Source organism: Magnolia sinica, chromosome 6, assembly GCF_029962835.1.
Source record: "Magnolia sinica isolate HGM2019 chromosome 6, MsV1, whole genome shotgun sequence".
Lineage (NCBI taxonomy): Eukaryota > Viridiplantae > Streptophyta > Magnoliopsida > Magnoliales > Magnoliaceae > Magnolia > Magnolia sinica.
This window is the reverse complement of record NC_080578.1, coordinates 24545753-24561457: the sequence shown is the minus strand read 5'-3', so window position 1 is coordinate 24561457 and position 15705 is coordinate 24545753. Positions and strand designations below refer to the sequence as shown.

Below are 15705 nucleotides of genomic sequence, written 5' to 3'. Positions count from 1 at the left end.
AAGATCGGGCTTGAACTTGGCTTGAGCTGGCCCGAGCTGCTGATTAAGCTCAGCCAAGCTGGCCAGTCAGGTTCAAAGACCGAGGCGAGCATAGCTAGAGCTGTGTAGCCTGTTGGTAGAGCCGAGCCGAGCTGGGCCAAGCTCGACTCGGTCGGCTCGTTTACAGCTCCTCGATGAGGAGTGAAATGGCCTAGTTCTTAGTCTAGAAAATGAAATCACTGTGGCCCAACTAATGGCGAGCTCAGGCCTCTCCCAAGCCTGCAATTTGGATACATGCGGGTCGCGCTTGGAGTTCTTAGAATTACTGATCTTCTTCATTGAGTCTCCAGTTATTTCATCGATTTTATTCTCCTTCGAGGCCAGTTCTTCCGTTTCCGAGCTTTCGCGCGCTAAAACCACGAGAATTTCATGAATCCAGGGAATCTTCTTGAAACCCTAGCTCTCTGATCTGATTTTTTACTGGAATTGACTCTTTTTCGGGAATCCCGACTGAAACGAGTTCAATCCAGATTGATTTTTTGAAAATCTTGTCTAAATCGGTTTTCGAGGTCCTTTTTTCATGAAAACGGAGTGTTTTTCCCCCCATGAAATTCGGAGAGATTTGAGCAGCAACTGTGGGATTTAGGCGTAATTTGGTCTGGTTTTTGGAGATCTTTCTCGCCATGTTTTCTTCTGAATTCCACTCGTAAAAGAAAAAAAGGAGATTTTTTTTCCCCTTGAACTGCACTCCTTTTGGTCTTTTGTGAAACCTTGAAAACATGTCTTTCTGAAATAGCTTTTTGCCCAGAAAACCATGATTTTAGGCAACTTCAACAAATCTGGAGGAGTTTTGAAATTCTTTTGATCGCTCAGTTGAATTTCACTAGGTTGAAGTTCGGCTACTGTTGCTGGAGTTATGTGCATGAGCAGATAGCAATTTGTTCTCTAGCTTCTGATTTCCGGTATCTAAAATGTCGACGGATATGCTTCTGAATGCCTCGCTTGTTCCGGTTTCGAAATCCCTTTCTAAGATTATCAAGGAGATCCGAGAGACCATTGAGGCTGCCAACAATGTTCTCGTTGAAGGAGAGCTTCGCAATGCTCTCAAGTTACTTGGATAGTATTGTTCCTGTCCTAGACAAGCTGAAGAACTTCCAGAGTTCCAATAACTTGAACAGGGTACTGGATATCCTTGCAAAAGAGATCAAAGTCGCAAAGCAGCAAGCTCAGGAGTGCAGCAAGGGAAAAAGGTTTTGTCTGTTACTCAATTGTAGCAAGATTGTCAAACGCTTACAGCTAACGACAACAGAGATCAGCCAAGCACTGAACCTTATCCCTTTGGCTCTGTTGGATCTCCTGTCAAGCATAAATGAAGAAATTGGCAGGCTTTCTGATAATATGCAGATGTTAGAGTTTCGGGCAGCTGCTGCTGAGGAAGTGGTGTTGGAGAAGATTAAATCGGAAATTCAGGAGAGGAATACTGATCGTTCTTATGCAAATAGTTTGATGGTCCCCATTGCAGAGGCTGTTGGAGTCTTGAATTATCAGTCGGCATTGAAGAGGAAACTTGATGAATTGAAGAACGAAATAGCGGATGTACAGATTAGAAAGGACCAGCAAGAGGCAATTCAAATGGATCGGATTATTGCATTGCTTGGAAGGGTGGATGTGGCTCTGTCTCCTGAAGAGAAAGAGAAGAAATATTACAGCAAGTGGAATTCTTTGGGAAATCAACCATTGGAACTCCTCCAACCATTTTTCTGTCCAATAACCCGGGACGTTATGGTCGACCCAGTGGAGACTTCATCTGGTCAGACATTTGAGAGAAGTGCCATAGAGAAGTGGTTCGCAGATGGGAATACCACCTGCCCATTAACCATGACTTCCTTGAACAGCAAAATTCTAAGGCCTAATATTACTCTTTGGAAATCAATTGAAAAATGGAAGGATAGAAACACCATGATTATAACTGCTTCCATGAAGTCTAAACTCAGCTCAAGTGACAAGCAAGACGTTCTTCAGTGCTTCAGCCAGCTCCAGGCTCTTTGCAAAGAAAGAGACTTGCATCGAGAATGGGTAGCCTTGGAGAATTACGTACCAATACTTGTTGGCTTTCTTGGCGGAAACAATCGTCAGATGAGGAGTCGTGCTTTGTCCATCCTTTGCTTATTGGCTAAGGATAACGACAACAATAAGGTATCCTTTTTCGAAAAATCCACCCTCATTACTTCAGTTACATTTTATTTTATTTTGGTTAACTGGGCCTGATAGAGAACAAAACTTCAGCATCTTGTAAACTAAGTCTTGTAATTGATTTTATCATCATCATCCTAGCCATGTCCCAGATATTTGGGATTGGCTTTGCATATCTCATTTCGCAACAGGAATTATCCTGATTGATTTGCAACAGTTTTGGCCACTGGCTGCCCAAATGACATCAGCCTTTCTCCTTCACTGGATCTTGGGACCGGAGTTTAAACCTTGGAATTTCATTTAATAATCCAAAATAGGTCATTGTTTGCTATAAACTAAATTATCCCGTTTACTGAGATATTATATCAAGTCCTCGCTTAGTCAGCAAGGACAACTTTTAGCTGGCCATCGGATTTCTTGCTTCTTTCTCATGAACCTGAAATTGGTAATTGCAGAAAAGAATTGCTGAAGCGGATAATGCCATTGAGTTCGTTGTCCATTCTCTTACACGGCCTATCGATGAAAGTGAACTGGCGGTGGTTTTATTGTTGGAACTATCAAAAAACGACATGGTCTGCAACAATATTGGGAAGGTATAGGGTTGCATACTCCTTCTGGTGACAATTACAAACAGTGACAATGCTCAAGCTGCCAAAGATGCAAAGGAGCTTTTGGAGAACCTCTCATTCATTGATCAGAATGTTCTACAGATGGCAAAGGCAAATTATTTCAAACCCTTGCTGCAGCGGCTTTCTTCAGGTGCATTCTCTAATCATGCCATTCTTTGCAGCTTTTTGGTTGAACAAGAATGCTCATGTGGATGTTAAATAAACATTAAGATTGTACATGATTTTCGGTAGTCTCATTCAATGCTAAATCCTATTAATATTGCTTAGTCCTGCCCTGGTGTAGAAAAATTTGCAAGCAAGAAATGACTTATCACTAATACATTATTCCATGAATTGCTGAAAACGAAATGTCTTTCATCAAAATTTAAGATCTTATGTCTTGAATGAGGCTTGCTGTAAGGCCATATTTGCCAAGTCTTAAACCTTTTTATTGTACGTAGTTCTCTAATACGTTTCTTACTCATGCTAATTTGCCTCTAGTCAAGTCCATAGTGAGATGCTCGTGTGTTTCAGGAACCCCCTATACCTTTTTATTTATTTATTCTTAAAAAGCCTATCAGCACAACTAGAATGATTACTCTTGTCATTTAGCTGAACCAATGCACATGCAACCTGGTGAAACTCACTGCCACCTGAAACTTGTATCAGAAAATTCATTTACTGTTGTTGTTCATTGCTTTTCATTCAAGTCCTAAATCCATTTTCTTATTCATGTCGCTGATTTTGTAAATGACAATAGTACCATTCTTATGTTCCTTGGTTTTCAATCTCCTTTTCAACTGTTTGTTCTTTTCACACATATTTACCAATCAAGGTATCATGCAGACCCACTATTTTCTTCATATTAGGCGAAAAGGGCAAGATATCACTTCATCCAGAATCTCTTGTCACCTTGGAAGGCACTATTGAACAGTCATTGCTGGACCAGATCCTGTAAAGTTTTCCATAGAAGAATTAACATAACTGTTGCAATAGCAGAGAATGGATCAAGAGATGCCGCTTATTCTCCTTTGTCCCCATCTTCACGAAAGGAAGTACAGAGATGTGGCAACATACTTTTGACAAATTTCCCACTCTTTAGATGCAATCATTTAGCCATCCAAGCAAAAGACATTGTTATTAGAGCCAGTACAATAGAATCTCTCCTGGTTAACAAGACAGAAACTGAACCTTTTTTGCATTATACAACTCTGCTAGAAGATCTGATTGGAAAGACCATGAATGGTCACATGTCCAGACATGAGTTTCCTCAATGTTTGTGAATAAGCCAACGAATCTGTAACTGATTAATGTCCCTGACCATCGACCCTTATTCAAGCTGTTGCATCTCAAGGCTCTAGATATGAATCTCGCTCTATGAAAGTTGCATAAAACATTCTGGCTTCTATCTCCAGTCGACATCTGCCTTGAGAATTGAACAATCCTTGATGTTACAGGATGTCAAGATCTCCCTTAATGCTTTGAACAACTCGGATTTAATTATTAGTGCTTTTAGACACATGATAGTCTAATCATTGGTCTGGACCACATAGAGCTGTCAAAGGGCTGGGCCTAGACCCAGGTGAAGCAAAATCAAAATTTCGAATAGGGCTGGCCTGACAGGCAAACCTGCTTAAATTCAGGGCCGAAATCAACTCCGTGCTTGGCCCCTTGGCAGCCCTACGACTGCCCATTAACTTTGACCTACTTGCATTTGTCGGAGGATGCTAACCTGATACAAGGGAGGATGTGATGAGGTCAATCACCTTCTTCTTGATTGATAAATACCTTTAATCCACAAGGCACTCTTGAATCGACAAGTGGTTTCTTGAATTTATGAGAGAAAATAAGAAATTTCTAAGAAGTTTATTAATTGAATGATTCCCCTTTGACTTGGAAAAAAACAATTTTAACATTCTTAAATAATCCTAATCAAACCCTAAAATGTAATCAAAGAGTCCTAATCAAATAAGGAAACAAACTTTGAAAAACGTGCAAATTTCCTCTGTTTGGTGATATGTCGAAATGGCTCAAAAACGTCCAAAGACTAAAACTGCAAATTCTGTGAATTTCGACCTATCAACCTGTCGAACAGTATTTTGATCTATTGACAAATTTGTCAACCTGTCTAAACTGGCAGAAATAAGCCCGCAAGTAATTTGGAATTTTCTGTCAGGATTTCAACCTGTCAACCTAATTGGTCGATCGGTCGAACTATGCTGAATTTTGTTGATTTCTCTTTGGACTTCTTCTGGTCCATGTGTGTTAGGAATATGCTTGATCCACATCCTACATCAGACCCCTCCACTTGAAAAAAACTCATCCTCGAGTTTGGTTCATGATACATGTTCAAATTCCTTGAGTTCTTTGACTTTGGGTGCCAACATTTATTAGCCTCTTCCTTGCACTCTACATTGGGCTTCCCTAATTTCTCCTGGATATCAGCATGAATATTTGCTACCCAAACTGCTATAACTCCCCCGCAACACTCACTTTAGGTAGTTTAGGTAATGGAAACAAGTCGAGTGTAGGTTTAAGAACTCGGGCATACACAACCTCAAATTGTGCCTGGTTGGTAGATTGATTCTTTGTGTTGTTGAAGACAGACTCAACCTGGGAATGACTAATCTCCTACATAGGGAACAATTCATCAGAAAGTTTGGCAAGTACAATCGCCTTGAATTCCTATAACACTGGCTTTACATCTTCTGAAATGTTCACGGATTCCACATCTGCTTTCTTTTATACTAATGCCACTATCACTCTCATCTCCTCAAGGTGTTTGATGAAATACCGTTCGATCACGAGAGAATGTTCGTCCACCACTTTAAAAGTAGTGGGTTGGTCCTCTTTTCCATGATCACATGTGCGCTACCGACGAATCCGGTGGCCTGTCGTGACTATGTCTCGACCAGGTATAAACAATGGGATTTCTCTACACAATCCCTCACTGATCAGTTATCCTCGCCTCTCACCGACAAACAATAGGATTTCTCTGCATGACCCCTCACCGATCGGCTATCTTGCCAACAATTTTGGTATTGTTGGTACAATACTTGATCGTAACCACTAGTGAGGAATCACGCACGCAACAATTGCTTCATCCATGGCCATGTGCAAATTAACGCCTTTATCTGTCTCATCTGTGCGAGTTATAGCTGCTCCCACCAAGCTGAAGTTTTGCCCTTCAACTTGTAGGCCACAAGTTTAACTTTCTTCTCTTCAGCGACATCCATGTAGTCAAAGAAATGTTCGACTTGAAGCAACCAATCGAGAAAGTCCTCGATGTGAAGTTGGCCATTGAAGTTAGGAAGATCGACTTTCCTCCCAAATTCTTGACCTGTCCGATCTACCTGATCACCGCCTCATCTAGAATGTTGGAGGATCACGTCATCGGTCTCCTCGTCGCTAGATCTCACATCCTCAGGTGTGATTATGCGATTCGCCGCTGGGATTGCAAGAGGCAAATCATCACAAATTCCAGCACCTAATGGAGGCGGATCATCACCACTAACACAGAGTTGCCCTAGAGCCTCTACCATGCGATCGATGGTAGCCCGCAACCCTTACATGACTTGTTGATTCTCTCGCTGTGCCATTTCAAAAGCCACCACTGTTAAAGAAAAATTTCCTTGAGCACCGTTCATGTGAATGTTGTCTAACCCATCGTTAGAAGCCATAGATCCGAGGAGAAAACCTCACTCTAATGCCAACTGATGTACGAGAGGACGTGATGGTCTTCCTCGATCGATTAATACCTTGAATCCACAAGAGGTTTCTCGAATCCATGAGAGAATAAGAAATTTCCAAGAACTTTATTGATTGAATGATTCCTCTTTGAAAAAACAAGTTTAACATCCTTAAATAACCTTAAACAAACCCTAAAATGTAATCAAAGAGTCTTAATCAAATAAGAAAACAAATTCTAAAAAATGTGCAAATTTCCGCCGTTTGTCGACTTGTTGAAATGGCTCAAAAACTTCCAGAGTCTAAAACTAGAAATTCTGTGAATTTTGACCTATCGACCTGTTGAACAGTATCTCGACCTATCGAATCTATCGATCAGTCTAAACTAGCAGAAATCAGCCAACAATCAATCTGGAATTTTCTGTTGAGATTTCAACCTGTCGACCCAAGTCGATCGGTCGAACTATGCTGAATTTTGTTGATTTCTCTTTGGGCTTCTTCCGGTCTATGTGTGTTAGGAATATGCTTGATCCACGTCTAATGTGGGGGCATTTCACACCGGGCTCGAGTGGGGTAGCCCATGGGATGCGGGGACACACTCGAGGTGGGCGGCCCATGTGATTTGGGGCCCACGAGCCCACGAGGGGGGTTCGGCCAAGGTCCTAACCCATGAGATGTGGGGCCTAGGCTATGAGATCAAGGGATTAATTTGTCATACTCAAACAATTCGAGCTTTTAGAGCAAGCGGTTAATTGTCCTGCATCAAATTGGTATCAGAGCAAGAGGTTTAGTGTTCGAGACTCCTCACCGAGGGTGATTAATGCAGGGGCATTTTCACACCGGGCTCAAGTGGGGTAGCCCATGGGATGCGGGGACACACTCGGGGTGGATGACCCATGTGATTTGGGGCCCACGGGGGAGGTCTCGTGTTCGAGACTCCTCACCGAGGGTGATTAATGCAAGGGCATTTCACACCGGGCTCGAGTGGGGTAGCCCATGGGATGCAGGGAGACACTCGAGGTGGGCGGCCCATATGATTTGGGGCCCACGAGCCCATGAGGGGGGTTCAGCCGAGGTCCTAACCCATGAGATGTGGGGCCTGGGCTATAAGATAAAGGGATTAATTCGCCATACTCTAACAGTTCATGGTCATTTGTTCAAAATGGTTCCTTGGTCACGAGTTATCCAAATTGGTCTGTCAAATGGACTATTTATGTTGATTATTGGGACTTCTTTTATCCAAACAGTGCCCTATTACATTTGGCATTGATCGGATGGAAACACTCCTCTGACCAGTATGACATTTTTAACCAGCCCCAAAAACAGCATCAAACCTAAAAGAACGATCTAGATCAATGATTAAGGTGCACTTAGAGAGTCATTGCATTCTGGGAAAACTGAAGTTGTCAGCATAAAATCATGGATAAAATAGATTGCCTGACAATGTTAAATAGATTACATGATGGAATGCTTAAATGAATAGATTGGTAACTAGTAATATTAAAATGGATTCAATTGGATAGCATTCAAAAAGTAAAACAAAGGAGCCAATTGGATAAAAATCAATGACTCATTCAGTTCTTCTCTTGACTGAAAGTATGCTCTCATCATTGTCAAAGTGGGTAGACTACATTAATTAATTTTGAAAGAATTTGAAAATTTTATTGAAAAAACAAACGAAAAACTACAACAGGGCAAGAACACCAAGGGTGCTACCCGATTACAACCCAAGGAAATCAAGATTACAACTCTTTTAGAAACACAAGAGGCCCATTCAATGACCAGTAATCTAGCCCTTTGGGAAGTGCCTTCCACTGACTTCCTATCATTATTGAAGCATTTAGCATTTTTTTCTTCCCAATCAGCCCATCAAACTTCACGCAAAGCCATCCTCCACAGCGATTTCTTCGCCTTTCCAAGACCCACCCCATGCCAAGCAACCAAGAGATCATCCATTGACTCCGGGAAAGACCATGAGACTTGGAACTGACCCAGGAAATCAGCCCACATTGACCCTGCAAAAGGGTAATGCACGAAAAGATGGTCCACCGTCTCCTCATCGTGCTTGCACAAGATACAAATATTAGGGAGCACCATGGACTTTTCCAGAGATTATTGATAGTAAGGATTTTCTTCCTGCCTACCGACCACCCAAATGCTATTGCTATCTTCCGAGGAATGCCGTAATGCCAAACGAATTTGGTGTGCCCCGGCTCCCCTTGACAACCACTGCTGCACACAAGGGAATAAAGGGATCTAACCGAAAACAATCCTGATTTGTTGGCCTTCCACAACATCTTATTCGGATTGGAACAAATCACAGTTATAAAGGTGAATGCGGTCTAAAAGAGCTACTAAATCATTGACTTCCTCATCACGAAGAAACCTCCTGCGAGGGGGTTCCCAAATAACCAACCCATCAATGTAGGAGAAACAATCTACTACCACTACGGAAGGGTCTGGGGCCAACTAGAAAATCCTATGAAACTCTAGCTTTTAAGGGGGAGATACCCACCCACTTATCTTCCCAAAACTGAATTTTTTCACTGTTTCCCAAAGAAAAACTAACCCCTCCAAGAAAGTCAGCTTCACAGTAGACTCCTTTCCACAAGGCTGACACTCTGCAGGCTGAAGATTGCTTTGTCCATCAACCCCTGTCCAAGCACCCATATTTACTTTTAACAAATTCCATAATGCCTTCTTCCTCCCCAAATCTCCAAATCCACTTCTCAAACAACGGTATATTTATGGATTTTATATCCTTAATACCTGCTCCTCCCTCTTCTTATCCTCCGCCCCTTGCCACAAGGAGTCCTGCCTAAGTTTCTCAAGCCTGGAAAGCACTGAAGCCAGGCATTAAAAAGTGACATAAAATAGAGGAGATGGTTTGATAAGGCCACTTTAATGAGGGTAATTCACCTATAATTTCTCTACCACCTTGTCCCAAAGGTAGGCTACATTTATATGTGCTGAAAACACGATTCAATTGTATCCAATTGTTTCCCTGATAGCATGTGTATGTAAAAATTAGCCAAAAGCTACAAATTCATCATTTTCTTCTTTTTCAAAATACTTGCGCATTATCCTTCCAAGGTTGATTGCTGAACTCGTAATATAGAAAAAGTGCCATTAACACTCGTTATTTGCAAGCACTCAAGACTATCCATAATGCAGGATCAAATGCTTCGAAAATTATCATGGCAAAGGCTTTGTCTGAAATGGAGTTGACTGATCACAGCAAGGCCACTCTGTTTGACGATGGGGTGCTGGAGCCACTTCTTCATTTGATCCTCGAAGGCAATGCAGAGGTGAAGCAGGTGGCTCTTAAAGCTCTTCAAAACCTCTCAAGCTTACCCAGAAATGGCTTGCAAATGATTAGAGAAGGGGCAGTAGGTCCACTTCTTAGCCTCCTTCACTACACATCTTCTCAGACTTTGAGAGAACAGGCGGCAGCCACCATCATGAACCTTGCCATGTCAGCCACAGTCTCCAGAAGCTGGCGAGACACCAGTGACATTGCTGGAATCTGACGATGACATCTATAAACTCTTCTCCTTAATTAGCTTGACTGGCCCTGATATACAAAAAAGCATTCTCCAAACCTTCTATGCTATGTGCCGACACCCTTCAGCAACGGACATGAGGACTAAGCTAAGACAGGTAAGCTTCCATGTGGTCTCTCTCTCGGCTGCTAGACAATATTACACGCTCGTTTTTTTTTTTTTTTGGCTGACTCTGCTTGTTTGTGTTTATTTACAGTGTTCAGCAGTTCATGTATTGGTTCCATTATGTGAGCACAATAACTTGTCCATTCGGGCAAATGCCGTGAAGCTGTTCTTTTGCTTGATGGTAGATGGTGACGACAGCACATTATCAGAGCATGCTAAACAGAAGTGTGTGGAGACTTTACTCATGATAATCAAGACTTCTGATGATGAGGAAGAGAAAACTGCTGCAATGGGAATCATCTCTAAGCTCCCTCCAGACCATACTGAGATCACTCAGTTCCTTCTCGATGCCGGGGCTCTTCCGATCGTCATTGGATTTCTCACTGATGGAAAGCATAATGACTCATCTAGAAATCAGCTAATAGAGAATGTTGCTGGGGTTTTATGTTATTTCACCGTATCGTCAAATCCTGAGTGGCAGAGGAGAGCAGCTGATGCTGGCATTATCCCGGTGCTGGTCCACTTGCTGTCATCTGGCACTGCCTTGACAAAGCGCAATGCCGCCATTTCGCTGGCTCAACTTTCCGATAGTTCTTTAGGCCTGAGCAGGCAAGTAGAGCAACGCCAGGGCTTCTTGTCCTGCTCACTGCCACCTGAACCCGGCTGCCCAGTGCACTTGGGCATGTGTACAGTCGAGTCCTCATTTTGCCTCCTGGAAGCCAATGCAGTGGAACCACTGGTGAGGGTGCTTGGAGAGCTGGATGTTGGAGCCAGTGAGGCTGCCTTAAGTGCGCTGTCGACGCTGATCAAAGCTGAAACGCTGCAGAATGGCAGTAGGGTGATCTCTGAGGCGAAAGGAATTGCAGCGATCCTAAAGCTACTGAACTTCCCTTCTGAGGCTCTTCAGAGAGGATTTTCCAGCTGGAGTAGCACAGGCGCAAGTATGGAGCTTCAGCTCAGATGCCTTTAGTTGACATAATTCAGAGAGGAACCAGTACTATGAAACGACTGGCGGCCAAATACTTGCTCACAAGAATGTGCTTCACAATCAGTCTTCTATTTCTAATGGTGGTGGGAGTACCATCTTCAACTGGATTTGAATTGAATGCAGAATTGCACATTGACGAAGTGTAACATGTAAAGAAGCTGATGATGCACAGCCTGATTCTTTGAATAACTCACGAACTTCCGAACCTAATATCATTTGCCACTGGTGAAGTGAACATAGGTTGTCCTTGTCAAAATGATGAGTTGTTTTTTTGTGGAAATACATGCAATTTTGTTTGTGTGTGTATATGTAAGTTTTGTACTCTTGCCACACATTGTATCATTCTTTTAAGTTATATATATGTGCGTGTGTGTGTGTGTGTGTGAATATGAAAGATAATGATTTTAGAAGAATAATTGTGATTTTTCAGCAATTTTTGAATGAGTTTTTGTAGTGTTTCAGCGAAAATAGAGAAAAAATTAGAAAGAAGTTTAGATTTCAGTTTTCTTGCTATGTTTTTTTGAAGGATTTTTTTAGTGGATTTTCTATGTGGAGTAGGTGCAATTTATAATGTCCAATAACCAGAAACAAGAATCACGAAGTTTCGTCAAGATTTGCATGTGTGATAATGTTTTATTTGTGCAAAGTGAGTGTCCTTGGCTCTTGTTTTGCGGTTTTTGCTGGATTTTCTTCAGTTCCAATGTTAAGGAGCTGTAAAATGCAATGCCGAATCATGTTGATGGTGATTGTGTGTACTTGATGTTTTTGTTCCGTGCTTAGAGGTACCTTAATGTTGAATCATGTTGATGATGATTGTGTACTTGATGTTTTCATTCCGTGCTTAGACTTACCATGCACACAAAGTGTTCAATGTAATGCTTGACACAACTTGACGTGGGAAATTTTTACTAGTGCTTTCCTTTTTTGTTCATCATCTCTTCCTTTCTTAGACACTTGTTGTTAATTGTGAGTGTAATTCACTCACATAATATTTGTACGTGTTACAGGCATGTCTTTACATGTCATTGTGTGTGTATCCTCTCGAGTGTTGTGAGTGTAGTCCACTAATTTATTGTGCAATATTACATGATTTGTGAGAGAATTTTGCATGTGAATAATGCGTTGGTGACTTCATTGTTGTCGAGTTTATGCTCTTTGAAGAAAAGATTCAACTAACGAAAAAAGTTCAAGCTATATTCTATAAACCACTAAAAATTGAAGATCTTATATCCTGTTATGTTGTGTTTGAAGAGTAATAGTTCATGTTGATCATCATCATCTTCTTTGTATATATTTCATGCTTAGCATGATTGATATCAAGGCTCCTGCTTAAGGAGTGTGGAAATACATGTATTTTTATTTTGTGTGTATCATACTCCTATAAAGTATTCTATCTTTCTTTCAAGTTTATATGTGTGTGTGTGTGTGTGTGTGTGTGTGTGTGTGTGTGTTAGCCAAGTGACTAATATACATAACGCCAGTTGCCTTAGCTTCTCTCTCTTTCCCCCCTTCTCTTTTACACTCCTACGGATTTCTTTTACAATCAATTTCTACTGCTTCGAAGGCTCATAGAGATGGTCAATTGAAGCTTGCATTCCCCTATCACCTTCCTCTTATTGTGTATACCACAAACCTATGTGACTTCATCTAGATTTCCTCATCTTTATAGCAGGGAAGGGCAAGCATAGGCTCTTGCATTTGAAGAAGTGGAGCTAAGATGACTTTCATATCTCAGAAATAAGTTTTTCAAATCCTCATTCAGGGAAAGGCTTATTGGATTCTGGCCCTCTTCTTAAAGGGGATCAAGAATGCGGATTTGGGTGGCATTGAGTTTATAGCTGGATATGCTTAAAGGGGCATGTAAAATTGTTGGATCTTCCTAACCAGACATGGAAGGAGATTCTGCATTTTATTGGACAGGAACAGTCTATTTGAATGGAAGGTGATTCATCCCTAGTTATCAATATTTTGATTTTAATTCATTCATTTTCCTCTTGAAATGAAATCTATCATTCTAGAATAGGATCACTTATAAAGTCACCATTTATAGCCATTGTAACTATTTTTGATGAGCTACTACAACTTATGGGCCAGGCATGGTAGCATGAGACACTTTCTGTGTTGTCTCTGACTTGTATAGGCGGGTAAGCTTTACAGTGAGTCTTGAGCACAAATTGTGATGACGAGCCTACCATCATTGATTGGGTGATGCCCTAAGAATCATATTGATTTGAAAATTATGTACTCATGGTAGTGACTTTCTTGGTCGACACGTAAATTCTTGGATTTTTTAATTCATGAGTTGTGCCGTCTTGAGGTGTTTTCATAAATCCTCGGAAAATCTGTTTTCAAGTAAGAGAATTTGAACATTGGGTAACAATCTTGAATGGATTAAGGACCTTGGTGACGATGATCTACCTTATCAATCAGATGCATCATTCCATGGTGTGCCTCGGGCTTAAAAATCAAGTCAATCCATGACTTTTGTGGGCCACACCACATACAAAAGTTGAGAGGGATTATCCTTCCATTAAAACATTCATAATTGTTTTTTGGGCCCATCAAGATGTCGTTCACAAATCCATCCCATACATTATGTGTGTCCCAATTAAATGAGGGGTCAGACCAAGTTTCAAACTCGAAAAATTTTTAGGTGGCCCCACCATGTGCTTTTATATGTTTTAGGAATGTCTTCATATGATTTTAAATGGTATGGCCCACCTGAGTTCCGTGTACAACTGATTGTTGGGATATCCCATAATTTAAAGGGGACCCATCAAATAAACTATGTTCATTTTCGACACACATTATGGTGGGGCCCACACATCTCGACCTCATGGGAAATTCCCATGAGCTATACGGCATAGAACCATGAGCTATATATATATATATATAGGGCTGAAAGTCAGGTGGGTTGGGGTTGGTGCTCAACCCTAGCCCAACCCAAGGTTCCTATACCTCAACCCTAACCCAACTCAACCCAACATCGAGTTGGGAATTTTCAACCCAAGCGGGGTTGGTCGGGTAGATATATGCTAATATTTTCATTATAACATTAGTTTATTATTTTTTCAATACACGTCTTATTTTCTATACATATAATTTTATTAATTACATATGTAGTTATTTATTGTAAGGAAGTACATTTTTTTCTAAACGATCAAGCTAAAATATAGGACAACTACTCCTTTAAAAGTCGTATTGTGTATCAAGCAATCTATTTGGGAGAGAAATCTGGTGTATCCTGTTAGCATGAGTCATCAGAAATGACATGAACTAATGAAACCCGACGGCATTGGAATTTCCTTCAACACAGACGATCCGCACTCAATTATAATTAATTTATGAGGAACTTATACATTGATCGGGTTCAGATTGGGTTAGGCAACCCGAGCCCAACTCAAGTATTATCGGGTTGGTGTTTGTATGGCCTAACCCTGAGCCCAAATCCAATACATCCTGCCCAAGCCCAACCCAATCATAGTTGTAATCAACAATCAGCCTATATATATATATATATATATATATATATATATATATATATATATATATATATATATATATATATAAAGCAAATATGCATTATGCATTAAGGGAAAACATGGTATACATATAAATATGATATGAACCATATAGTGGTCCACAGGACCCCACATGTATATGCTAACGTCCGAGTAATCCAAAACTCATAAGGTGGCCATACCACATAAATTGAGAGGTTTTAGTTAAATTTTATAAAGTGACCCACCTAAATACTGTTGAGTCGGACTGATTTTTAGATAAGCAACAATGGCGGTATACATGATTAATTGGGTGGATTTCATGCAGGTTACGTCATTTACAAAGAAGGAAGCTTTGTTTTGCTGTGATGAAGGAAAGATTGGTAGAGACCAGAGAGAAGAGGGGACCATATAATTAAAGCATGGAAGGGACATGTGAAGATAAGGTGATTCGTGGTTGAGGGGCATTGTGGCATAGATGATCATTAATTAATTTGTATGTTGATACATGCGAGATGGACCAGTGATAGAAAATATCCGAGCTTCAAGGGCCAAGATGGTGTCATCAGGTGGTCCTAGGCAGAACGGATTGGCTACTCCCCCTGCCACCAGCCGGTCGTGGGTGCCCTGTGGGCTCCACCATGATGTATGTGTTTCATCCATGCCGTCCATCTATTTTCTACATCATTTTATGGTACCAGACCAAAAATGAGGTATATCCCAATCTCAAGTGGACCACATTACAGGAAACAGTGTTGAATGAACGTTGACCATTAAAAACTTTTTAGGGGCCATAAAAGTTTTGGATCAAGCTGATCTTTGTTTTTTCCCTTCATCTGGGTCTGTATGACCTAATTAACAGATTGGATGTCAAATAAACAGTACAGTAGGCCTGAGGAGGATTTTAATGGTGGATATCCAATCACTATTGTTTTCCTATGGTGTGGTCCACCTGAGACTTATATCCCTCTCAGTTTTTGAATCAACACCTAAAATGATCTGTAAAAATGGATGAACGGAATGGATGAAACACATACATCATGGTGGGGCCCACAGTGCACCGACCACCAGCCACCAGGTTG

General features: G+C 41.1%; 1 pseudogene; it reads left to right on the top strand.

Annotated features, from left to right (window-relative positions):
* The first annotated feature begins 228 nt into the window (after positions 1-228).
* Positions 229-11480, top strand: LOC131248563 (U-box domain-containing protein 44-like; annotated as a pseudogene).
* Positions 11481-15705: the final 4225 nt, after the last annotated feature.